The sequence below is a fragment of the Gorilla gorilla genome, chromosome 10, assembly GCF_029281585.2.
Source record: "Gorilla gorilla gorilla isolate KB3781 chromosome 10, NHGRI_mGorGor1-v2.1_pri, whole genome shotgun sequence".
NCBI classification, from domain to species: Eukaryota; Metazoa; Chordata; class Mammalia; order Primates; family Hominidae; genus Gorilla; species Gorilla gorilla.
In genome coordinates, this window is record NC_073234.2 from 108360347 (window position 1) to 108387672 (window position 27326).

At 41.3% G+C, this 27326-nt stretch overlaps 1 long non-coding RNA gene across 1 annotated transcript; it reads right to left on the minus strand.

Moving 5' to 3' along the window:
- Window positions 1-1299: 1299 nt before the first annotated feature.
- Window positions 1300-27168, minus strand: LOC134756524 (uncharacterized). The gene is made up of 3 exons (XR_010129261.1): window positions 27037-27168; window positions 3063-3143; window positions 1300-2017 (listed from the first exon to the last, which is right to left on the minus strand). It is a non-coding gene; the product is annotated as an uncharacterized lncRNA (long non-coding RNA).
- Window positions 27169-27326: the final 158 nt, after the last annotated feature.

Sequence of the window (27326 nt, forward strand, 5' to 3'; positions counted from 1 at the left end):
CACCCAGGCTGGAGTGTAGTGGCGCAATCTCGGCTCAGTGCAACCTCCACCTCCCAGATTCAAGTGATTCTTCTGCCTCGGCCCCTACCAGTAGCAGGTACAGGCGTGCACCACCATGCACAGCTAATTTTTGTATTTTTAGTAGAGACGGGGTTTTGCCATGTTGGCCAGGCTGGTCTCAAACTCCTGACCTCAGGTGATCCACCAAGATCGGCCTCCCAAAGTGTTGGAATTACAGGTGCAAGCCACCACGCCCAGCCCATGTTATTTTATTTATTTAAGACAGGCACTCACTCTGTTGCCCAGGCTGGAGTGCAGTGGCATGGCCATAGCTCATTGCAGCCTCGAAATCCTGGTCTCAAGCTTTCCTCCTGTGTTGGCCTCCCAAAGTGCTAAGATTGGGAGCTACTGTGAGCCACTGTTCCCACCTGCTATGAACATCTATGTCCATATTTGTACATGTAGACATAAGTTGTCAATTGAGAAATATGGTTAGGTAATGGTTGGACTGCAATTTTCTTAACTGCCTGGAACTTGTAAGTCTCTCAGTCTTTGCTAAGGAGCTCTGTGTGCATGTTGGAACTTGCCTTTAACACTCAGCCAGGCAGTTTTCAACTCTGACTTAGCATTCACTTCCTGCTAATGTAGTTTCAAGATCAGCCAGAGGTGAGAGTTCAGGGCCTTCTCAATTCTTTCCTGAACTTGTACACAGCCCTGGGCATGCATATAGTTCTACTCATTTGTATTGCTTTCTTTTTTTTTTTTTTTTTTTGAGACCGAGTTTCGCTCTTGTTGCCCAGGCTGGAGTGCAGTGGCACAATCTCAGCTCACCTCAATCTCCGCCTCTCAGACTCAAGTGATTCTCCTGCCTCAGCCTTCCTGAGTAGCTGGGATTACAGGCATGCACCACCACGCCCGGCTAATTTTGTATTTTTAGTAGAGATGGGTTTCTCCATGTTGGTCAGGCTGGTCTCGAATTCCCAACCTCAGATGATCTGCCCACCTTGGCCTCCCAAAGTGCTGGGGATTACAAGCATGAGCCACCGTGCCCGGCTTCATTTGTATTGCTTTCTAGACTCCCAGGAATCTATCACAGCATGTCAAAGCCCCCTGTGGACATCTCATTCCCCTTCTTTTCCTTTTTTAAAGTTTTTTCATTATTCTATTATTTTGCCCTCATGTTTATCTACTACCTCAGTGTAATCACCTAATGGGTTCCTCTTGCCTGCTGTCCAGAAAAGCGAATGCACTCAGAACAGCAGATTTATAAAGCAAAGAAGGAATTTAATAATTGCAGGTCTGGCCAAGTAGAAGCTACAAATCTTGTGACATCTGGCCACATGACTCTTGAGCAGTAATGCATTATAGAAAAGCAAGCTCGGGAACAAATGGCTGGTTATCATTTAACTGTACCTACATTTTAGCAGAAATCAGCTCTGCCCCTCACCATAATCCTAATCTTGTGGCCTTTCATTAGTCTTAAAAAGGTGGTTTCAGTTTTAAGGAGGAGGTCAGTTTTAGGGAGGTACTATTATCATCCTTGATGCAAAGCTAAACTATAAACTAAATGTCTCCCATGGTTAGCTTGACCTACACCCAGGAATAAGTGAGGACAGCCAGCCTGTGAGGCTTGAAACAAGATGGAGTCAGCTATGCTAGACTTCTTTTGCTGTCATAATCTTTACAAAGGTGATTGCATCCGGCAGCCATGATGTTAAACAATTGCCTCTAATTGTTTTTAATAAACCCCCATAGAGAAAAGGCTCTTTTCACTGCATGAGCTCCAACTCAAGTCAAACAATGACAACCTTGCAATTGGGGTCTTCCAGGGACCTATGAGACAGGTTAAATAATGACCATTCCCTGGGGATGGGGCTTTGAAGGAGCCCCAGTAACATTCTACCTTTCCACTGGCTGACAGGCTGCTGGTTTCCATTGTGATCATTACAAATGTGGTTGCAGCTTGTTGGTTTTGTGGCTTGTGGCTGCCTTGTTGCTTTTTAAGGCTTTCTTCGAGCTGCAAAAAGTGGGAATGGAAGTAGAAAAAGTTAAAATGACACAAACTCTCCCTTTCTGAGTTTCAGACATTTTTCTTGAATAAACATTCTCCAGATTGCTGCAAGCTTTTGATTTTCCAGAATTCTGAAAAAGTTGACTGCATAAATCTTTGAATCATGCTCATTGTTTTTATGGAAGAGAGAATATTGGGAAGGTCCTTACTCCACCACTTCACTGACATGATCTTATAAAAACCTTTTGATCTAAGAATAATCAACCATTTTATAGATTAGTAGTATTGTAGTGCATCTCATCCATTATCTAGTTTCCAAGCTGTATAAATTATGCTAATTTTTCTGCCCTTTTATTTTCTCTAAGTCCGTTGTTTTTCTCTTTGATGTTAAGTAAAGTACTTACTGATTCCACCTGATGATCAGATTGCCTCAGAGGACATCAAGCCATTCTAGCCAAGAGATTAGCTGTTTCACAAGCATTAAAATGAAAGGATGCTTGAAGATTGTAAACTAAGTAGTTTTAAGGTAGGGTTGCCAGATTAGCAAATATAAATACGGGACCCCCAGTTAGATTTTAATTTCAAGGCTGGGTGAGGTGGTTCACATCTGTAATCCTAGCACTTTGCAAGGCTGAGGTTGGAGGATCAGTTGAGCCCAGGAGTTCAAGATGAGCCTGAGCAATATAATGAGACTCCATCTATACAAAAAGTTTTTAAAAAATTAGCTGGGCATGGCAGTGAATACCTGTAGTACCAACTACTTAGGAAGTTGACATGGGAGGATTACTTGAGCCCAGGATTTCAAAGCTGCAGTAAGCCTTGATCATGCCACTGTACTCCAGCCTGGGCCACAAAGCAAGACCTTGTCTCAATAAATAAATAAATAAAATGAAATGTGAATTTCAGATAAACAATGACAAAATATTTGGGACACATTTACACTAATCATTTTCTTGTTGTTGTTTTCGCTTATCCAAAATTCAAATTTAACTGGGCGTTGTATATTTGATCTGAAAGCCCTGTTTTCGGTGAAAAATAAACAAAACAATACCTGTAAAGTCATTCTCAGATGACTTGATGGTGATACTTTCTTCTGTTTTCTTTTAAACCACTGTTGAAGCTCTTTTCTAGTCTATAAGAGATAATTAGTTTTGATTAATGTAGGTTTAGTTCTTTTATGGAAAAATATGTTAATTTGGCATGGTGACAATCCTGTCCTTATTTCTTATACATTCAACAAGTACATTTAAGATGGTCTACTTATACCTACTAATCAAGATTTGTAGTCTGTACAACCAGAATTTTAAGTTCAGCTCAGCTCCTAGGAAAATACATGTATAGAACAAATATGCTTATGAAAGGCCTCTAGAGAGCCAGAACACTCAAATCAGGAAAACAAGCCAAATCAGTAAAGTCAAGGACTTGCAGGTAGATAGATAAATATGTATGGAGAGAAAAAGAGAAACACAGAGAGAGAGAGAGACATAAATTTAAGCAATTAAATACAATGGCACACTTTATTCCATAATATGGAATTTATTATTCATTAATAGCAATCAGTTACAAATCATACAGAGCATCAGTAATTTGGAATCTAGTTGTCACTGAGGAAGACAGGAACTCAAGAAAACTCAGATAAAAAAAAAACCCTCAAAATATGTGTTGTGAACTATGAAAAAAATCAAAACACCCTCCAGACATAGATAAGGCTTTGAAGAACCTCTTTGGGACTCAGAGGCAGGTTTCAACCCCCGGTAACATATACTTTCAATCCACTGTAGTCCTCTTACTTAATCATTCAAAAATAATTTCAAAATACCCTTAAGAAATTGAAACCCAGACATGACAGAATTCATATACTATTTCCAACTCTAATTGCTTTTCATATCTCTTCATTAACCATGTATTAATCAACTAGTCTGTGTCAAGCACTGTGCTATCACTCTATCTTTTCAGAATCAATTTATCTTTGGTCATCAGTCAATCATTTTGCCTTATAATGACACTGGGCAGCTCTAAACGTGGAAGCAAGCCCTGGAAGAGACCAATTTGATCGCCAAATGTTTTCTATCTCACTATTCTCACCACACCCCAGGTGCCCCCATGACTGCCTTGTTTCCGTTTGGCTTCTCTTTGAGACACTGCTTTGTTCCACTGTCTCGAGACTAGCAACATCATGAGGGAATCTGGTATGGAGAGGCAGAGAGGAGAGTGTATGCGACACTGCCCAGTCCAGTTGCTGTCCAGGGGTGTCAAGTTGCCCTCAAAATATCACTTTGTGCAAGACTCAGCCAGGAGGAAATGACATTCTCAGCCTCCTACGTAAAGACTCAATCACAATACTTCCTTTGATTAAAAATCTAACCAGAATTCTCTACAGCTGCTTGATGTCCTGAGTGTAAGCTCTACATGGAGAAGAAAGCATCAAACATTCATAAAATGGAACTCGTTTCTTTGCTTCCACCTGCTGCTCTGAGCAGCAGTAGCCACTCTGCACAGGCAGATAAATTGTGAGTTCTGAGAAGCTAAAAAGATCACCCATTCAAAACTGCAAATATCCTTACCCAAGCTACCAACTCTCTACCCCATCACCACCACTGTGGCCCACAGTTGACCAGATTTTCTGATACTGCCACTTCCAAGGTGATTAAGTCTGGGCAGTGGCAACAGTTCAATATTTTTTTTATTTTATTAAAGTTATTTCTGAAGATGGCCAACTAGACGCAGCCAGGAAGAGCATCTCCCACCGAAAGACCAGACCATCAGGGAAACTGGGTACACTCTGAGCAGATCTTTGGAGATAAGGCATTGAGAGTGAATTCAGGGAGGACGTAGACCCCGGGCTGAAGGCAGAGGAAGCTGAGAACCATGCACAGGGCTGCCAAGCACCAGGACTTGTTCCTGGCCCCCAGTGGTTCCTTGGGAAGGGGTGAGTTAAACAGGTGGGGAGCAGCTTACTCTCACCACGGACCTACAGACTTCTAGTGCAGCAGACCCCATGACCCCCATTTGAGCTGGCAAGGACAGCTGCTCAGAGAGGTGGCAGGGGCAGAACTCTAGCCTGTGTGGAGTCCAGCGGGTTTGGCATGAGAATGGCTACAGTGGAGCATGGCCAGGGAGGCCCATCCTTCAGGGCTTGCCATGCTCCTATGGGTGGCTTTGGCTCTTGGTGACTGCCAGACCTAGACGAGCAAGGCAGTCTTCCCTGTAGGATGGGGCCAATCTAATCTGAGTGCTCCACTGTCAACCAGCTTCTTCTGGGGCCCCAGCCTTGCTGTGCTTGCTTGCAGCATAGCCTTGGATGCCCAATCAGGGTGCTTCCTGAGGGCCTTCATTTTAGCTCTTTCACTGGCAGAGCACTCTTAACCATTGGAGAATTCCAGCAGACTGGCCTATGCTAAATACACCCACCTGAAGCCTCCCTGAACCACAGCCTCCCCCTGCCACTTTACCCGTGTACACTTGCCCATGCCTGCCCTCATGGCAACACATACACACACTGCTTTGCATGTGTGTCTGCATGGGTGGACCCTACTTCTCTTTTCCCACGGATATGTGTGCGTGCATTCCACCACCCCACTGCCAGTGTGAGCATGTGCCTGGATGCCACCACCCTGCCCCCACCCCAACCCCACCAGTGCCCCACCTGTGCCACTGCTGCTGCTGAAATACACATGAGCACAGATCCTGTCATTACCACCACAACAAAGCACTTTGGCCAGCACTCTCCATCAGAGTTTTGTTGCCACCTAGCCAGGAATACTTCGACCCCCTACCAGCGCAGCAAGTTCTTAATCTCAAGGGGCCAAAGAACAAAGCTGGAGCCCTAGTACCAGCCCCACAGGGTTAGAACACACAGCTCAGGAGTGCTGAGCTGAGCCTTGGGCCCCTAAAATCTTCCAGAAACAAAGCGAGTCAGCTGAACCCACCTTATATCACAATCAAACCCTCAAGGATGTCAAAGAATATAAAAGCAAAAAACTCCATTCAAAGGACTGAAGCTTCAAAGATTAAGGAAACATCAGCCCACACAGATGAGAAAGAACCAATGCAAGAAGTCTGGCAACTAAAAAAGCCACAGTGTCTTCTTACCTCCAAACGACTGCACTAGTTCCCCAGCAATGGTTCTTAACTGGCTGAAATGGCAGAAATGACAGACATAGAATTAAGAATCTGAATAGGAAAGAAGATCATTGAGATTCAGGAGGAAGTAGAAATCCAATCCAATGAATATTAAAAATCCAATAAGTCACCAGGCACTGTGGCTCCCACCTGTAATCCCAGCACTTTGGGAGGCTGAGGCGGGCAGATCATGAGGTCAGGAGATCGAGACCATCCTGGCTAACATAGTGAAACCCTGTCTCTACTAAAAATAAAAAAAAATTAGCCAGGTGTGGTGGCAGGCGCCTGTAGTCCCAGCTACTCGGGAGGCTAAGGCAGGAGAATGGTGTGAACCTGGGGGGCAGTGCTTGCAGTGAGCCGAGACCACACCACTGCACTCCAGCCTGTGTGACAAAGTGAGACTCTGTCTCAAAAAAAAAAAATCCAATAAAACTATACAAGAGATGAAAAGTGAAACAGCCATTTTAACAAAGAACTAAACTGAGTTGATAGAGCTGAAAAACACTACAAGAATTTCATAATATAATTGCAAGTATTAACAGCAGAATAGACCAAGCTGAGAAACAAATCTCAGAGCTCAAAAACCAGTTCTGAAATCAACTGAATAAGACACAGATTTAAAAAAAATTAAAAAATAAAAAAATGAACAAAACCTTTGAGAAATTTGAGATTATGTAGAAAGATCAAATCTGTGACTCATTAGCATCCCTGAAAGAGAGACAGAGAAGGCAAGCAACTTGGAAAATATATTTGAGAATATTGTTCATGAAAATTTCCCCAACCTCACTAGAGAGGCCAACATTCAAATTCAGGAAATGCAGAGAGCCCCTGTAAGATACTATACAAGATAACTATCGCCAAGACACATAGGCATTAGATTCTCCAAGGTCAACATGAAAGAAAAAATATTAAAGGCAACTAAAGAGAAGAGGAAGGTCACCCACAAAGGGAACCTTCATCAGGCTAACAGCAAACCTTTCGGCAGGAACCCTACAAGCCAGAAGAGATTAGGGCCTATATTCAACAATCTTAAAGGAAAGAAATTCCAACCAAGAATTTTATATAAGTTTCATAAGTGAAGGAGAAATCCATTTCAGATAAGCAAATGCTAAAGAATTCTTTACTACCAGACCTGCTTTTCAAGAGGTCCTCAAAGGAGTGATAAATATGGGAAAAAGAGATCATTACCAGCCACCACAAAAGCACAAATACATAGACCATTGACACTATAAAGCAACTACACAATCAAGTCTGCATAATAACCAGCTAACATCATGATGACAGGAAAAAAGTCTGCACATATCATTAACCTTGAATGTAAATGGGCTAAATGTCCCACTTAAAAGGCACAGAGGCTGGGCACAGTGGCTCACGCCTGTAATCTGTAATCCCATCCTGGCACTTTGGGAGGCCAAGGTGGTTGGATCATTTGAGGTCAGGAGTTTGAGACCAGCCTGGCCAACATGGTGAAACCCCATCTCTACTGAAAATACAAAAATTAGCCAGGCATGGTGGTGCACATCTGTAATTCCAGCTACTTGGGAGGCTGAGGCAAGAGAATCAATTGAGCCCAGGAGGTGGAGGTTGCAGTGAGCCAAGAGCACACCACTGCACTCCAGCCTGGGTGACAGGGAGAGACTCTGTCTCAAAAAAAAGAAAAAAAAAGGCACAGAATGGCAAGTTGGACAAAGAAGCAAGACCCAACTGTATGATGCCTTCAAGAGACCTACCTCACATGCAATGACATGGATAGGATCAAAGTAAAGAGATGAAAAAAAATCTACCAGGCAAACAGAAAACAGAAAAAAAGCCGGGATTGCTATTCTAATTTCAGGCAAAACAAACTTTAAACCAACAATGATCAAGGAAGACAAAGGGCACTACATAATGGTAATGGATAATGGTAATGGGTTCAATCCAAGAAGAAGACTTAACCATCCTAAATATATATGCACCCAACAGTGGAGTACACAGATTCACAAAACAAGTTCTTAAAGATCTACGAAGAGACTTAACCCCATAATAATAGTGGGAGGCTTCAAAATCCCAATGATAGTGTTAGACAGATCATCGAGGCAGAATAATAACAAAGATATTTGTGAGCTAAGCTCAACACTTGACCAAATGGACCTAACAGACATCTATAGAACTCTTCACCCAAAACAACAGAATATACATTCTTCTTATCTGCGTATGGCACTACCTTAAAATTGACCACACAATTGGTCATAAACAATTCTCAGCAAATTCAAAGAAACGAGAATCATACCAACTACACTCTTGGACCACAGAATGATAAAAAGAGAAATCAATACTAAGGAGATTGTTCAAAACCATATAATTATATGGAAATTAAACAATCTGCTCCTGGATGACTTTTTGCGTTAACAATGAATTTAAGGCAGAAATCAGGAAATTATTTGAAACTAATGAAAACAAAGATATAGCATATCTTTAGATATAACATATCTCTGGGACACAGCTAAAGCGGTGACAAGAGGAAAGTTTATGGCACTAAACACCCACATCAAAAAGTTAGAAAGATGTCAAATTAACAACCTAATATCACACCCAGGAGAAAAAAAAAAAGAGCAAACCGACCTTAAAGCTAGCAGTAGAAAATAAATAACCAAAATAGAGCTGAACTGAGTGAAATTGAGACATGAAAAACCATAAAGAAGATCAACAAAACCAGAAGTTAACTCTTTGAAAGAATAAATAATATTGATAGGCCACTAGCTAGACTGTGATGGTTAATATTGAGTGTCAACTTGCTTGGATTAAAAGATGCAAAGTATTGTTCCTGGGTGTGTCTGTCAGAGTGTTGCCAAAGGAGTTTAACATTTGAGTCAGTGGACTGGGAAAGGCAGACCTACCCTCAATCCGGGTGGGTACTATCTAATCAGCTTCCAGCTCAGCCAGAATAAAAGCAGGCAGAAGAACATGGAAAGACTAGACTGGCTAAATCTTCTGGCCTCCATCTTTTTCCTGTGCTGGATGCTTCCTGTCCTCAAACATCAGACTCCAAGTTCTTCAGCTTTTGGACTCTTGGACCTACACCAGTGGTTTGCCAGAGACTCTCGGGCCTTCAGCCACAGAGTGAGGGCAGCACTGTCAGCTTCCCTACTTTTGGGGTTTTGGGACTCGGACTGGCTTCAATTGCTCCTCAGCTTGCAGACAGCCTATTGTGGGACTTCACCTTGTGATGATGTAAGTCAATACTCCTTAATTAAATGCCCTTTAATACATACATCTATCCTATTAGTACTGTCTCTCTAGAGAACCCTGAATAATACCTAGACTACTAAAGAAAAAAGAGAGATTCATATAAATACGAGCAGAAATGTCAAAGGGGACACTACCACCTAATCCAAAGAAATAGAAAAACCCCTCAGTTTTTGTGCATAGAGGTGTTCACAATAGTCAGAACTATTATGAAATAAAAGGCATCCAAATAGGTAGGGAGGAAGTCAAACTATCTCTCTTCATAGGCAATGTGATTCTTTATCTAGAAAACCCCATAGCCTCTGCCCAAAGGCTACCAGAACTGATAAACAACTTCAATAAAGTTTCAGGATACAGAATCAATGTACAAAAATCAGTAGTATTTCTATGCAACAATAACATCCAAGCTGAGATCCAAATCAAAAACATAATCCCATTGACAATAGACACAGACACACAGACACACACACACACACACAGAGACACACAAGTATACCCAATACCCAGGAATACCACAGCTAACTAGGAAGGTGAAGAATCTCTACAACAAGAATTACAAAACACTGTGAAAGAAATCGGAGATGACATAAACAAATGGAAAAACATTCCATGCTCATGGATAAGAAGATTCAATGTTGTTAAAATGGCCATATTGCCCAAAGCAATTTATAGATTAAATGCTATTCAATACATAAATGTTTATATATTCATTGTTATTTTTCACAGAATTAGAAAAAAAAATTCTAAAAGCCACATGCAACCAAAGAAGAAGCTGAATAGCCAAAGCAATCGTAAGCAAAAAAAAAAAAAACAAAGCTGGAGGAATCACATTACTCGACTTCAAACTATACTACAAGGCTACAATAATCAAAATAGCATGGTAATGGTACAAAACCAGACACATAGACCAATGGAACAAATGAGAGAACCTAGAAATAAAGCCATATCCCTTCAACCATCTGATCTGCAACAAAGTCTACAAAAACAAGCAATGAAGAAAAGTCTCCTTATTCAATAAGTGGTGCTAGGATAACTGGCTAGCCATATGGAGAAGATTGAAACTGGACCCCTTTTTTTCACCATATACAAAAATCAACTCAAGATGTATTAAAGACTTAAATGTAAAACCTAAAGCTATAAAAACCCTAGAAGAAAACCTAGGAAATACCATTCTAGACATAGGTCCTGGTAAAGTTTTCATGATGAAGACATCAAAAACATTTGCAACAAAACGAAAAACTGACAAACAGGACCTAATAAGTTAGAGAGCTTCTGCACAGCAAAACAAACAAACAAACAAACAAACAATGGAGTAAACAGAAAACCTACAGAATGGGAGAAAATATTTGCAAACGATGCCTGTGACAAAGGTCTAATATGCGAATCTATAGGAAACACTATACACATGTTAAGCAAAAAAATCAACAATCCCGTTAAAAAGTGGGCAAAGGACATGAACAGACACTTTTCAAAAGAAGATATCCAACAAACATATGAAAAGATGCTCAACATCACGAATCATTACATAAATGCAAATCAAAATAAAAATGAGATACTGTCTCACACCAGTCAGAACGGGTATTAAAATAGTCAAAAAATAGGCTGGGTGTGGTGGCTCAAGCCTGTAATCTTAGCACTTTGGGAGGTTGAGGAGGGCAGATCACTTGAGCTCAGGAGTTCAAGACCAGCCTGGGCAACAGGGCAAAACCCCGTCTCTACAAAAAATATTTAAAAATTAGCCAGGCATGGTCGTGCCTGCCTGTAGCCCCAGCTACAGGCACGTAAGGTGAGAGGCCAAGGTGGGAGTATCACTTGAGCCTCAGAGGTGAAGGCTGCAGTGAGCTGAGATCGCACCACTGCACTCCAGCCTGGGTGAGAGTGAGCCCCTGTCTCAAAAAAAAAAAAACAAAAAACAAAAACAAAACAAAAAACAGCTGGGTGCAGAGGCTCATGCCTGTAATCCTAGCACTTTGGGAGGCCAAGGCAGGTGGATCACCTGAGGTTAAGAGTTTGAGACAAGCCTGGCCAACATGGTGAAACCCTGTCTCTACTAAAAATACAAAAATTAGCTGGACGTGGTAGAGCACACCTGTAGTCCCAGCTACTCAGGAGGCTGAAGTAGGAGAATTGCTTGAATCTGGGAGGCAGAGGTTGCAGTGAGCGGAGATCACGCCACTGCACTCCAACCTGGGCAACACAGCAAGACTCTGTCTCAAAAAATAATAATAATAATAATAACATGCTGGTGAGGCTGTGGAGAAAAGGGAATGCTTACACAGTGCTGTTAGGACTGTAAATTAGTTCAGCCACTGTGGAAAGCTGTTTGGTGATTTCTCAAATAATTTAAAACAGAACTACCCTTCAACTCAACAATTGCATTATTGGGTATATACCCAAAGAAAATAAATCATTCTATCATAAAGACACACACATGCATATGTTCATTGCAGCACTATTCACAATAGCAAAGACATGGAATCAACCTAAATGCCCATCAATGGTAGACTAGATAAAGAGGTGGTACATATACAGCATGAAATACTTTGCAGCCATAAAAAATAATGAGAGCATGTTCTTTGTAGAAGCTGTAGGTCATTATCCTAAATGAGCTAATGTAGGAACAGAAAACCAAATACCACATGTTCTCACTTACAAGTGGGAGCTAAACACTGAGTACACATGGACGCAAAGAAGAAAACAATAGGCACTGGAGTCTACTTGAGGGTGCAGGGTGGGAGGAGGGTGAAGATAGAAAAACTAACCATCAGGTACTATGCTTATCACCCGAGTGACGAAATCATCTATACAACAAACCCCCGTGACATGTATTTACCTATATAATAAATCTGCGCATGTAGCTCTGAACTTAAAAGTTTAAAAACACAAAACAGCCGGGCACGGTGGCTCATGCCTGTAATCCCAGCACTTTGTGAGGCCAGCGCAGGCAGATCTCTTGAGGTCAGGAGTTCAAGACCAGCCTGGCCAACATGGTGAAACCCTGTCTCTACTAGAAATACAAAAAGTAGCCAGGCATGGTTGCGGATGCCTGTAATCCCAGCTACTCGGGAGGCTGAGGCAGGAGAATTGCTTGAACTCGAGAGGCAAAGGTTGCAGTGAGCTAAGATGGCACCATTGCACTCCAACCTGGGCGACAGAGAAAGACTCCATCTCAGAAAAAAGAACAAAAATAGCAACAACAACAAAAAAACAGTTTATGATGTATCTCTCAGAAAGCAATATTCCATTTATGTTTCAGGACTGGATTTCTCTATGAGCTTATTGGTGTATATGGGAGGCAGAGCATGTTCTAATAAATATTGTCAATATTTGCTTACAACAAATTTCTTTCTTCTTTTTTAAAATTTTCTTTATTTTAGTTTGAAAAAAAATAGAGATGGGGTCTCACTAGGTTGTCCAGGCTGAGCTTGAACTTCTGAGCTCAAGTGATCCTCTTGCCTTGGTTTCCCAAAGTGCTAGGATTATAGGCATGAGTCATTGTACCTAGTATCTCTCTCTCTCTCTCTTTTTTTTTTTTAAATAAAATAGAGACAGAGGCTAGGTGCGGTGGCTCATGCCTGTAATCCCAGCACTTTGGGAGGCTGAGGCAGGCAGATCACGAGGTCAGAAGCTCAAGATCAGCCTGGACAACATGACAAAACCCTGTCTCTACTGAAAATACAAAAATTAGCCGGGCATGGTGGCACATGCCTGTAGTCCCAGCTACTCGGGAGGCTGAGGCAGGAGAACCGCTTGAACTCGGGAAGCAGAGGTTGCAGTGAGCTGAGATCACACCATTGCACTCTAGCCTGGGTGACAGAGCGAGACTCTATCTCAAAAAATAAATAAATAAATAAATAATAATAGAGACAGAGTATGACTATGTTGCCTAGGCTGTTCTTTTAACTCCTGGTCTTAAGCAATCCTCCTGCCTTGCCCCCGCTAAAATGTTGGGATCACAGGTGAAGCCACCATGTCCAGCCTTTTTTTTTTTTTTTTTTGCTTTCTCTCTCTCTCTCTCTCTCTTTCATAAATTAGAGATGGAGTCTCACTATATTGCCCAGGCTAGTCTCAAATTCCTGGCCTTAAGTGATCCCCCCACCTCGTAATCTACTTTTTGGGGACTAATGAGGTGTAGCCAAAATACAACATGTGTGAGGCAGTAAATGTAGAGATTAGGAGTAGATTTGGCAAGCCAGACTGCTGTGGTCACACCCCAGCACAGAATTTATGAATCTGTCTCCTCTTCATTCAAATCTCTGCTAAAAATTACCTCCTTCTGGAGGCCCACCATGACTACTCTATTTAATACAGCTTACCCCACTGCCCTATCACTCTCTACACCATTCTCATTTTATTATGCTCAGAGTATCTATTATTCTCTGAAGAAGCATCTCTTAAAAATCTAGCTGGTAATCTTCTTTCCTTATTAGAATGTAAGCTCCATGAGAGCAGGGATCTCTCTGTATCAGAATCTGTATTGTGCTTGGTAGGTAGTTGACTCAATAAACATTTCTGAGTGAATGAATATATTATACGGAAATTGAAGAATACAAGCTTCACCACATAAGCACGTGGGAGAAAAGACAAAAAGAGAGGTAGAGAAAAAGACTCTCTTTTTATTTAAGCTTCCCTCCCCTGTTGAAATCCACTACTCCAAAAAAGGGAGACACTGACCAAAACAGAAACAAAAGAAACTAATTCTTGGTTTTTATGCTTCCTGATAATTTAAGGGATTTTCATAGATAGGTTTGACAAATGCAATTTTTTTGCCTTAGGCACTGGCACTAGAAACTATTAATAAACAAGATTGGCCTACAGAGGGTGCTAGTTCACTTCAAAAAAGTAAAAGAAGTGCATGCGCTTTTCCACTGGGTCTGGGAAAGAGTTTACAAAACAAGCAGAGACACAGCTTAGTAACAACTAATGAAACGTCTAAATTGCCACATTTTGCTTCATAATCAAAGTTTAGGAAAAAAAGGAGGACTCTGTGAAAGTGCCAGAGGCATTCAAAGACGTCCCCTGAGGAAAAGAATTGGCATCATTTTTCAAATGCAAAAAGAAGCCAAGCTAAGAGAAGCATCCATTTAAAAAGATTTTTAGTTCTTATTTTTGATAGAGAAGGGGTATCACTATGTTGACTGGCCTGATTTTGAACTCTGAGGCTCAAGGGATCCTCTGCCCCTCAGAGTGCTTGGATTGCAGGTGTGAGCTACCAAGAGAGGCATCCAGAAGTTGAAAAGACTGAATCTGTTGTGAAACAGAAGACCCAGGTCGGGGGAAGTTGTTGCCAGCCCTGGAGGGAGGAGAGGTGACAGGCCTCTGCCACATTCCACCCCCACTTCATGCTGGGACATGGGGACCTGGGGACCTGGAGACCTAGTGTGAGATGCCTGTAGACTCTGTAACTGGAGGAGTGTTCTGACAGCTGTGTTTCCTGAAACTGAGTCTTGGTTTCAGAGTTCAGCAAGGGATATGCATGGTGGTGGTAGCGTTGGGACAGAAGTGGGGCACTACTTGAGAGTTTTGAAATATGTAATTTGTCACAGCAAGGACAAGGGCAAGTGAGCCTGGCAGGAGGGAGGAGCCTCTTCAAAGTCTGGATCTGCAAAAAAAATCTTCAGAAGAGGAAATGAAACAAACAAGCGAGTTCTGAAAAAAGCTTTTGAGCTCTCTAAATGAGCAATAGTTGAGGCAGCTTTGATAGTCCAAAGCTAACCTCAAGGCTGGGATTCTTTTATTTATTTATTTATTTATTTATTTATTTATTTATTTATTTATTTATTATTTTGTAGAGATGGGAAGGGGAGGGGTCTCACTATGTTGCCCAGCCTGGTCTTAAACTCCTGGCCTCAAGCAATCCTCCAGCCTTGGCCTTCCAAAGTCTTGGAATTACAGGCATGAGCCACTGTGCCAGGAAAAGGTTAAGATTCCTTTTTTTTTTTTTTTAACTTCAAGGCTGAGATTCTTAATCCTAGTACTCTAGACGTCATATTCCAGTGATCAGATGCAGAATCCATAAGTGCTCTGACAGGTCTTATCATTATGTGTGGTGTTTTCACTTAGCGAGTGCCCTTGTTTTTGTCAGGGCACTGACAAAACAGTCAGTGGCTTGCTTAGTTACTTTATTGTAATGTTCAATGGCTAAACTTTAAACAAAAATCAATAAAGGGCAAGGAATGAGTTTGCAAAAACTATCAGCCACTTCCCTCAATTTAATTGTAAAATCAATCAAATCTGTTTTTTGGCACAATGCAAGGAAAACATCTATTTGTCCAATGAACTGTCTCATTGATTAAATGGTTCATTTGGAAGAGATAACAAAAGTCTAAGATTTTAATCTCAAGGAAAAATGTATCTTGCAAACATGTTTTCAAGATCCTGAGATCATATTATTTTCCTTTAAGGATTTGCTTCATCCCAGGTGTTCATCTAATCCTACTTTTGCTATTTTTAATCATTATTCATCTATGTAAAATGGAAAATCTATTTAGATGCTTAAAAGTCAACGTAAGCTCACAAACCTAAATTTTAGCAACTAAAAAGGGAGAAGTAATAATGATTCAGTTCTTACTGGGAGCCACTTTATACACTATTTTATTTGGACCTCATAACAACTATATGAGAGAGAACTGTGCACTCTCTGCCAGGGGTTAGGGTTAACATAAAGCCAAAACCCAGGCAGGTCAAGAAAATGAGCAAAGCAGGCCAGTTATGAGTGCTGTCACCTTACAAGGAGGTGGAAACAATGTTTCCGGATCCTGTTTCTTAAGAGAAGCCAAAAGATTTACGTAAAGTCTCCTGATTTTTTTTCAATGGTGGTAATTGATTAAAATAAATATTTCCAATACTGTATGTACTGAATAAAGAAAATTTGGGGCTGACCCTGGCCCAGCAACTGCCACTTAGCAATGTCTGGTATTGAAGTGAAAATAAGGCTCAGGGCTGGGCACGGTGGCTCATGCCTGTAATCCTAGCACTTTAGGAGGCCAAGGTGGGCGGATTGCTTGAACCCAGGAGTTCCAGACTAGCCTGGGCAACATGATGAAATCCTCTCTCTACAAAAAGTACCAAAAAAAATCAGCCAAGCATGGTGGCAGGCACCTGTAGTCTCAGCTACTTGGGAGGCTGAGGTGGGAGGATTGCTTGAGTCCAGGAGGCTGAGGTTGCAGTGAGCTGAGATCACACTACTACACTTCTGCCTGGGCAACAGAGCAAGACTCTGTCTCAAAAAGAAAAGAAAAGGCTCAGGAAGGTGACATCACTATGCTAATTCAAGGAGGAATGAAAGGGTGACCTCATGGGACAGTAGATCAGAGAATGTTCTACCTGGTGGCCAGCCTATTTGCGGGGAGGGGTCCCTAAGAAGAGGCTGTATGCTGGCTTGGGTTAGGGAGGGCCAAAGCTTGGGGGCCTGGGGGAAGGAGAGAAGCTTAACCAAAGTTTGGCTAACAGGCATTTTGTTCTGATTGATCAGTGGTGACAAGCAGTTCAGCTAGTCATTTAGGAGGTCAAAAACAGAAGACTGGAAGGTCCCTATCTAGTTTTGTCATCAGTAGACAAAGGGGCACTCATGAAACTTGTCTAAGTCATACAGGGAAGGGTGGCCCCTTGCAGTAAGTCATTTTCCAGAACGTAAAAGGGCAATGGGCTTTCTTAACCTTCAGGTAAAATTCCACTTTGTCAAAACATAAGCATGATGTAGACAAAGGCTGAGAGTGAGATCAGGCTTATTGCCCAGTCTTAAGCCATTTAAACCCAAGGTGGACTTTCCCCTCAGGAAAGAAGGGAAGGAAAGAAGCTAGGAAGGCCCTGGCTAGGTTCTGTGTGGGTTGGGGAATGTGAATCCTGATGGAGCAGCCTAAGGAAGTCAAGCAGCCCTGTAGCAGCAGCCCTGGGGCAGGTTCCTCCTGGGAGTGGAGGAGGGCGAGTGCTGCAGGTCCGTCAGTGGAAATGGGACTGGACCATTAGGCGGAGAAGACTTATCGAAGCTGCGAAGTCCAAGATCAAGGTGCCAGCAGATTCTGTTCCTGGTGAAGGCTATCTTCCTGTTTTGCAGGTGGCTACCTTCTCGCTGTGTCCTCATATGGTGGAGAGTGAGACTTCATCTAAAAAGAAAAAAAAAAACCCACTCCGGACATAGTGACTGTGGCTGGGTCTTGGACTGCAAGAAGACCATCCTGGTGAGAAGATCTTGACCACAGGTGATATTCATCTTGGATAAAAAACATTCTGATAATTCAGAATGTTTGTGCAAATAAGATTTCTAACCCAGTTCTATGGAGGTATAATTTATATATGGTAAAATTCACCTCTTTAGGTATTCAGTTTATGAATTTTGAGAAATGCAATCACCAACCACTACAGTGAAGATTCAGAACATTTCCATCACCCCAGAAAGCCTCCTAGTGACCCTTTGGAGTCAGTCCCCTCCCCTCAGCCCGAGCTCCTGGTGACCAGTGATCTGATTTCTATCCGTGTACTTCTCCCTTTTCCAGAGCATCACCTGAGTGGAACTGCACAGTATTCCACCATAGTGTTTTGCATCCGACTTCTTTTCCTTGGCATGTGCTTTTGAGATTCATCCTTTGCTGTTATATTATCACTGGTTTGTTCCTTTTTGTGGAGAGTATTTTATTGTTTGGATATACCACAGTGTGTTTATTAGTTTACCGCCAGTAGATGGACATTTGTATTGTTTCCTGTTTCTGGCTGTCAGGAATAAAGTTAATATAAATATCAAAAAAAAAAACCCAATAAAACAAGAAGCTAGAAAGTTGCTAGTTTTCAGTAGAGGGGGACAGGCTGCTGTAGAAGCTCGGGACTGCTCTGCTTTTGGCACCCAAAGGTGAGAGTGTTTTGCTGAAGGCAGCAGCTGTGAGGAGTGACAACTCCACCAAAGTCAAGGAAGCAGGTGTAGAACAGGCAGGTTATAGGTGGCAATCTGTGGTCCTAAAATACCCTGGAAAAGACCGGGAGCCCTTACAGGATTGGGAAACCAAGAGAAAATGTGGGGCAAAAAAATTCCTCAGGTTTCATTCACAGTCATCCCCACAGCCATCTTAAGTCATCAAGAAAGATTCGGAAAAGCTCCAAGAATCAGCAGATGGGGGCTAGTGCAAAATAATACTTTTTGTCTTAATTATTAGTAATCTCAATCCCTCACTCAATTCTTAGGTTGATGCCACCTGGGAAGTAATATTTACTACATTGCATTTCCATAAATGGTGACCTTTTTTGTATGGATGTTGGACACCAGCGAATGCTCTTAAGTTAACTGCATTTCATCAGATCCCCCTACTATTTAATTTGATCTTATTTCTATCATTTCACCTCAAGATTTATTGTTCTTATCTTACATTCTAAAGAACTGAGGGCTGTCTTTGAAGTGGATATGAAAAGTTTCACCTCAAACAGTCTACCAATATATCATTGAAAGTTTAAAATAACAAATACAAGAACAAAAATACTCTCCACTTGTCCAAGCATCCCAGGAGGTCTCTGTATTGTTTAAATTACTTCTGAGTTTAAATTGCAATTGCTCTAGTAAATTAGCTAACATCTGCTGTCTGCCTGATGATGAAGACCACCCTACTAGAAACCAAATACACTCTTTGCTTGAGTCATTTATTTACTATCCAGGACAACACTGACTCACAGCAGTATAATATGAGCCACATTTTATTTTAAATGTTGTAATAGTAACCACATTTTAAAAAGTGGGAACAGATAAAATTAATTTAATAATACATATTTAGCTCAGTATATCAAAAGTATTATCATTTCAACACATAATCAATATAAAAATTATTATTATTATTTTGAGAGGGATCTTGCTCTGGCACCCAGGCTGGAGTGCAGTGGAGCTCACTGTAACCTTAACCTCCTGGGCTCAAATGATCCTTCTGTCTCAGCCTCCTGAATAGCTGAGACCACAGGCACACACCACCATGCCTGGCTAATTTTTTTATTCAACTTTTCTTTTTTTTTTTGAAATGGAATTTCACTCTTGTTGCCTAGGCTGGAGTGCAATAGCACAATCTCAGCTCACTGCAACCTCCACCTCCCGGGTTCAAGCAATTCTCCTGCCTCAGCCTCCCGAGTAGCTGGGATTACAGGCATGAGCCACCACTCCTGGCTAATTTTGTATTTTTAGTAGAGATGGGGTTTCTCCATGTTGATCAGGCTGGTCTCGAACTCCCAACCTCAGGTGATCCGCCCACCTTGGCCTCACAAAGTGCTGGGATTACAGGTGTGAGCCACCGTGCCTGGCCTTATTTAACTTTTTAATTTAATTTTTTATTAATTTATTTTTTTATTTAATTATTTTATTTAGAAATTTTTATGTAGAGATGAGGTCTCACTATGTTGCCCAGGCTGGTCTCTAACTCCTGACCTCAAGTGATCCTTCTGCCTCAACCTTCCAAAGTGCTGGGATCACAGGTATGAGCCACCACACTCAGCCAATACAAAAATTATTAATGAGATATTTTATATTCTTTTGTCTTCATACTAAGTCTTCAAAATTATGTGTGTATTATAATCTTATAGCACATCTCAATTTGGACCTGTTACTGAAGGAGATTAGCCACCCCCAAATATGCCACTTTGGCAAAACAATTATTTTGAGCTGAAAGCAATTATGAATTAACAGACGCTAGAAGGAGGTCTCTGCCCTCTCCTTATCTGCCTAAAATCAGAGCATAAACTTCCCTTGGTGCAGGTCCCCTCTCCAACCCTCCCCTGCCAGGAAAGGAAGAATGACTATTATCATTGGAGAGGAGGAGTCAACACTGAGATGAGTTTGCGCAAACAGAACTTACTAAAATAACCTTTACCTTCCATTGGTTCTCTCATCATTTCGTAGTTACTTCCCTATGATTTACCATCCTTTGAAGCCCAAACTCTTTTCTCTTTGTTAAAATGGTATATAAGCCCTCAAGTCTAACTGCTTCTTTGAGTTTCACTTCTATTATGTGAACTCCCATGCACATAACTATTAATAAACATTGTGTGCCTTTTCTCTTATTAATCTGTCTTTTGTTAGTTTAATTTATTTAACTTAAGAAGATGGAGGAAAAGTTTTTCTTCCCCATCACTACATTTCAAGTGCTTAATAGCCACATAAAGCTAGTGGCTATATATTAGACAATGCAGGTCTAGGAGAATATGTAGCATAAATCATTTCTAATCTACACTTTATATTTTTTCTTATGCAAAACCTATTTTTGTCAGTACTTTTTCCATGGTTGCAGAAAATCAGCATAAACAGTGTTACATTTTAGCAGCTACCAGCAATTAGTAACGTAATGGAGTCTGTAATACTTTAGTTTTATATTCTTGAAGGTTTCAGAGCATGAGAAAAAGACCAGTCCTTTCCCAAATTTCTTCATACTTTGGTCCTGAAAAAGCTATTACTAATAGTTCTGCAAAGTGAAAAAAAGTAAATCTCAATTTAAAAATTACATGTGGTTTTAAAAACAAATAAATACAAAACGAGACTATATCAAAAAGCCAGGCACGGTGGCTCAAACCTGTAATCCCAGCACTTTGGGAGGCTGAGGTGGGTGGATCATGAGGTCAGTTGTTCAAGACCAGCCTGGCCAACATGGTGAAACCCCATCTCTACTAAAGATACAAAAATTAGCTGGGTGTGGTGATAGGCACCTGTAATCCCAGCTACTCAGGAGGCTGAAGCAGAGAATTGCTTGAACCTGGGAGGCAGAGATTGCACTGAGCCGGGTCGCGCCACTGCACTCCAGCCTGGGCAACAGAGCGACAGAGTGAGACTCCTTCTCAAAAAAAGAAAGACTAAATCAAAGTAAGAATTCACTTTGTACTTTGCTGGAATTTTCTATTCTGTAGTCAATGGTGGTTTCTAGTAGTGCAGGGTAGGGAAACTCCAGAGCCCAACTAAAATAACCACATGTTCTGAAGTTAATTAAAAGTATAAATTAGTGTTATAAATAGCAAGATGTCCCATTCAATGGTTTTAATTATTTTACTTCTTTGAAACAACAAATGGATTTGATTAAAGAATAATTTGATCTATTAAAATGTAATTAAAGGCATGTGTTTGAGCACTTCCATTATTTCTCCAAAAATACAAAGATGTGCCCTTTATCCCTTTGTATATATATATTTTGGCTGCATTTAAAATTTACACAAGTGTTCAATACCTAAAATCTAAAAGTAGGATTAGATGTAAAATTCCCACATGATTGTTATTTTATTTTTCCCACCACCATATCAGACATGAAAGATGAATTGCGAATCTTCTTCCTACTTTTCTTTCATGCTCTGCTCTGCTCTGAATGAAGACTCATGCTGTAGCAGTTAAATGAAAATAAGATCTTTTTTCCTTTGGCTTATCGTTACTAACAAAGGATTTTTTTTGGGGGGGGGTGGTAATAATTCCTGGTAAAGGAGAAGAAAAAAACTCATCATTAACAGGCCCAGCAGACTTTATGGTGATATCAATTAAATTTTTGATAAATGAATGACTCTCTGAGTAAATGAATGGATATGGCCATGACATAGGATGTAACAAATACTCAGGAACCTGGTATTAGAATCAATGCCCAGTTCTGAGAAGGCTCTGAGTGTCATCCATAGTCCTTATGCAGTCTTCCACGTGTGATTACTCCATGATGACTATTCTCTAGAAGCTTATATAAAAATAAATCTGCAGAAGGTTAGGGATGTTTGGGGCTGTTAGTACAATTCTTCAAAGGAGCTGAAGGTCTGATCAGATCTGTACAACTTTGCACATCTTGCATCCTGCCACTTCCCCAAATCTCTGCTGTTTAGTTCAGCTATTACTGCAACTATTCACTTAAAAAACGAACTGTCAAGAAAACAAGTTGTGGCTCTACTGAAGCCTAAAGCCAACCACACTGTGTTGCTTCTAGCCTTGTTTTGTGTTCTGATTCTATGCCAGGGGTTTAACTTACAGTTCACGGACTCCTACTTGGATCATGGCTTTGGGAAGTCTATGAACTTCCGGAAATAGCATGAGTCTTTTTTTCTTTTTCATTTTTATACCAAGGGCTTTCAGTGGATTCTTGCAGAACCAAGAACCACTGCGCAAAGCACACATGCACACTGGGAACTGAGAAGCAACACTGTCATAATCAGTCAACTGAGAAGAGCCCACTGATGCCTGACTGCCAAGGACCCTGCTAAGCTGCTTTGCGTCAAGAGAACAGACAATCCTGGCTTGGCACATTACATTTCAGCAATGGGGTGTCCTTTGGACTAGCGGCTTCCATTCAGTCCACACACAACTGTAAACCACACTGGGCTTTACGGATCAGAATTTTTAACTATAGAGAAAAGATCGTGCACGGGGGTAGTATATCAAATTGCTGTGCCCGGGTCTTCTCCACCACACCTATACAGGGGTGGTGATTGAAGTTAAGAGCATCACTTTTTTTTTTCTTTTTTGAGACAGAATGTTCCTCTGTCGGCCAGGCTGGAGTGCAACGGCGTGATGTCGGCTCACTGCAACATCTACCTCCCTAGTTCAAGCGATTTTTGTGCCTCAGCCTTCCGAGTAGCTGGGATTATAGGTACCCGCCACCATGCCTGGCTAATTTTTGTATTTTTAGTAGAGACAGAGTTTTGCCATGTCGGCCAGGCTGGTTTCGAACTCCTAACCTCCAGTGATCCACCTGCTTTGGCCTCCCAAAGTGCTGGGATTACTGGTGTGAGCCACCGCACCTGGTCGAGAGCATCATGTTTTGATACAATAAACAAAAGTAGAACTTGACCGTGAGGTAATTGCCATGTCATACCATGGAAATAGCTGCATGAGGGATGGCTGAGGATATTCATCTCTACAAATCATTTTCAAAGTTTATCTAGGTTATTGAACCAAAAAACCATGGGAAAAAAACAATGGTATGTATTCTTTCACACTTGATCTTGGAAGCCATGGTATGTATTCTTTTATTCCAAATACTTATCAAGGTCATCTAATAAGAGCAATTTATCTCCCTGAGAAACTTTGTGCTTCTGCCTTGGCCCATGTTAATGAGCCATGTTTGGCTCATGGTGGCTCATGCCCATAATTCCAGCCCACCTTAATGTACTAAAGGACAAAATCACATGATTTTCTCTTATATATGCAGAAAATAATGTTTAAATCAATTGTGAACTTTTGAAAAAGGTGTTTACAAAGCCAGGATAGATAAAAAGTTTTCTAAGTTGCCAAAAATCAGCAGCAAATTTAACATTTCTTGGGTAAATATTAGAAGCATTTCCTTTAAGGTTGAGAATGAGTTAGGATGCCTCTTGTTTTTTTGTTTTGTCTTAAACATTTTTTTGAGACAGTCCTGCTTCGGCCTCCCAAAGTATTTTGGGACTACAGGCATGAGCCAGCATGCCCGGCCTCTAGGAGGCCTTTTAAATTATCTTTTCTTCCATGTAATATTGGGAATTTTGATCAAGAGACATAAGTAAGCAAAAAGATCAGAAGAAAGAGAGTCAGGAGACTCAGCTGTCATTATTTACAGATGATATAAATATTCACAGAAAACTCACAAGAGAATTGGCAGAATCTGTTTAGAGTTGTGAATAGAGTTCAGCAGAGTTCTAGAGACCTTTCTGAGCTCTATTAACCTAGGAATTAACCTAACAAAAATGCCCAGCTTCTCTTGAAGAAATCTTTAAAATTCTATGAAAGCTGTATTTTTCCAACTTTAACGTACCTCCAGATAACGTGGGGATGTTTAAAAAGCAGATTCTGATTCGGTAGCTCTGGGGTGGGGCGGAGCCGGCGTTGACATTTCAAAGCCTGTCAGGTGATGCAGCAGGCCCTGTACAACACTTTTGAGTTGATGGTCCTGATGCACTTAAAGAATACATGCAGACAGAAGGCATGCTCATGTGGGGACTCTTTACCATTGCAAAGACTCTAATTCTCTCCAAACTAGTCTATGATTTTCAATACCATTCTCACTAAAATCCCAGTAAAATTTGGGGGTCAGAGGCACTTACTTAATTTACATGAAAAAAGGTCAACTTTCAGACAAAAAAGTGGGGAAAATGGAGAATTTGGCTACCATATATTAAGACATGTAACAAAACCAGGGTAATTAAAAAAACACCACCACCAATTTGATAATGCCCAGGAACAGACAATAAAACAACGGAACAGAATATAGAAACAACCCAGAAACAGACCACATGATATTGATTTACGAAAGACATGGCATCAAAACTTTGTGGCTCATGCCTGTAGCCCCAGCATTTTGAGAGGCCAAGGAGGGAGGATTGCTTGAGGCCAGAAGTTTGAGACAAGCCTGTGCAATAGAGTGAGACCCCATCTCCATTATTAATAATAAAAAAAAAACCCTGGTGAAACAAAAAATACATTGATAAATGGTATGCACAAAACTGGCTTACTAGATAGAGAGGATAAAAAATTCTCTCTCTGACACACACACACACACACACACACACACACACACACTCTCTAAGCTAAAGACCTGAAGTTGTTTATGCTTCTGGTAGAGATTGGTCTTGGGCTTCTGATTCAGAGGCAGAAAGCAGAGGCGAAAGACACACTCTTTTTTTTTTTTTCTTTTTTTTTTTTGAGATGGAGTCTCGCTCCATTGGCAGGCTGGAGTGCAGTGGGGCGATCTCAGCTCACTGCAACCTCCACCTCCCGGATTCAAGAAATTCTCCTGCCTCAGCCTCCCGAGTAGCTGGGACTACAGGTGCGTGCCACCACACTGGCTAATTTTTGTATTTTCAGTAGAGACGGGGTTTCACCACATTGGCCAGGATGGTCTCGATCTCTTGACCTCGTGATCCACCCGCCTCGGCCTCCCAAAGTGCTGGGATTACAGGGGTGAGCCACCACGCCCGGCCAAGACACACTCTTTCAAGCAAGCTTCCTGCATCAGCACATAGGATCCACTACTTAACTCCTTCAGTTAGTCACTCTTGGCCTTGCCATTCATGGAAATGCCTCTGAGATTCTCACAACAAGCCAGTTCTCATACATTGTCTCAGTATATGGTATTGTGAATTGAGTTTTATGATTTCTTTTTTTTGGTCTTCATTTGTATTTTATTGCAAACTTGGAAAAAGGCACGTGAGGAGCTGATAATCTTATCCAGGTTTAACTACACTCAACTTTTTGATTACTGAAGCCAATGCATTAGAGGTTTTCTCTAACTCTGTGTTGTTCACAAATTTTATTTTCATATCCTTGTTTTCATTCAAGTTCATAATGACTATTTGAATAGGTCAGAGTCATAGACAAAGCTCTCAGACAAATAATTAAGAGCTTTCCCACAAAGCTGGTATAGACCCGCTGGTTGACCCTACGTGGGGATAAGGCACTTCCTGATTCTTTCCCTTTGTATCCCTCCTCTCTATAGCTTAGGCCACCTGACTTCTCTCTATGGGCGTGGTCTCCCCCATTTGTCTCAGGATAATACTCAGAATTTGAAGCTCTCCAGACCAAAAACCTAGAACTCAGCACAGGATCGTGATTCCTCCTTGTACAGTGCTGGCCCTTGTCCAAGGGCTAACAGCCGAGCTTCTGCCATGCATGTGACCCTTTCTTTTTTCTTTTTCTTTTTCTTTTTTTTGACAGGGTCTAACTCTGTGGCCCAGGCTGGAATGCTGCGGCATCATTACAGCTCACTGCAGCTTCGACATCCCCAGCTCAAGTGATCCTCCTGCCTCAGCCTCCCGACTAGCTGGGACCACAGGCATGTGCAACAACAACCAGCTAATGTTTTTATTTTTGTTTTTTTTTTGTTGTTGTTGTTTGTTTGTTTTTAGTAGAGATGATGTCACATTATGTTGCCCAAACTCATAGCTGGTCTTGAACTCCTGCCCCCAAGTGATCCTCCTGCCTTGGCCTCCCAAAGTGCTAGGATTATAGGCATGAGCCATTGCACCTGGCCAACGCTTTCTGAAATTACTGTTTCAATAAACTGCTTTTTATCCCCATTATTCTCTAACTGGAGTACCTTTATATTTTTTAAAAAACATGTTTAAACTTGGGATCTTTTCATCCATTTCCCATATATCCTCATGCAGAGACTTCCCCCCACCCATACCCCAATACTAAAATTACAAGCCTGTGGCCTGTCCATCTTTCTGTGGTGCCCATTCTTGCCTGCCGAGGACTACCATTTGCTCCTGACTCAAGTACACTGCCCACTTATTAGTGTGCCCACCATTCCCATTACACACTTGCCAACCTCCCCCATCCTCTTTGTTTGCCTGAACCATGTATCTGTTTGTTACCTGTCACAGTATCTTTATTTTTTTAAATTTATTTTAATTGTAAATTGACAGATTATAGTCGTATATATTTATGAGATTGTTGTGGCTCAGAAAACAATATCCCAAAGTGAAGGCCTCAGAGGTAGCCTCAGAAGCAAGTTCTCTCTGACCTTCTCCTTCCCTCCTGTCTCTGACCCATCAGTCTCCCCTGAGGCTAGCCATAAAAACTATAATCCTTCTTCCCCAAGGTGTGTTATAGAAACTAGAACTCCTGTTCCTCAAAGCCAGCCATAAAACCTAAAAACATTACTCTAACCTCCCGCCACTCCCCGACCTTCCTGTGTAAGACCTGGCCATAAAGAAATCTCTGACTTACATTGTTTAACGATAGGTCATAAGACACTCATTCCAAAAAGGGTTCTGCCTCATACCTGGAAGGAAGACAGCTGCACAGAGAGGCCAGGAAGAGCCTTAACAGACAGGCCTTGCTGGGATTCCCCACTCGGTCTATTTCCATAAGATTACACCTTTTCTGTCCAAACACAGTTCTACACTGCGGTCCATTCTTCATGGAACCTAAGTATAAAAATGGATGGTTTTACCTGTATCTTTGGGTCTTCATTCTAAAGGCTCCCATGTCATATAAAACTATGATTAAATAAATTTGTATGCTTTTCTCTTGTTAACCTGTCCTTTTTTATAGGAGTGTCAGCTTTGACCC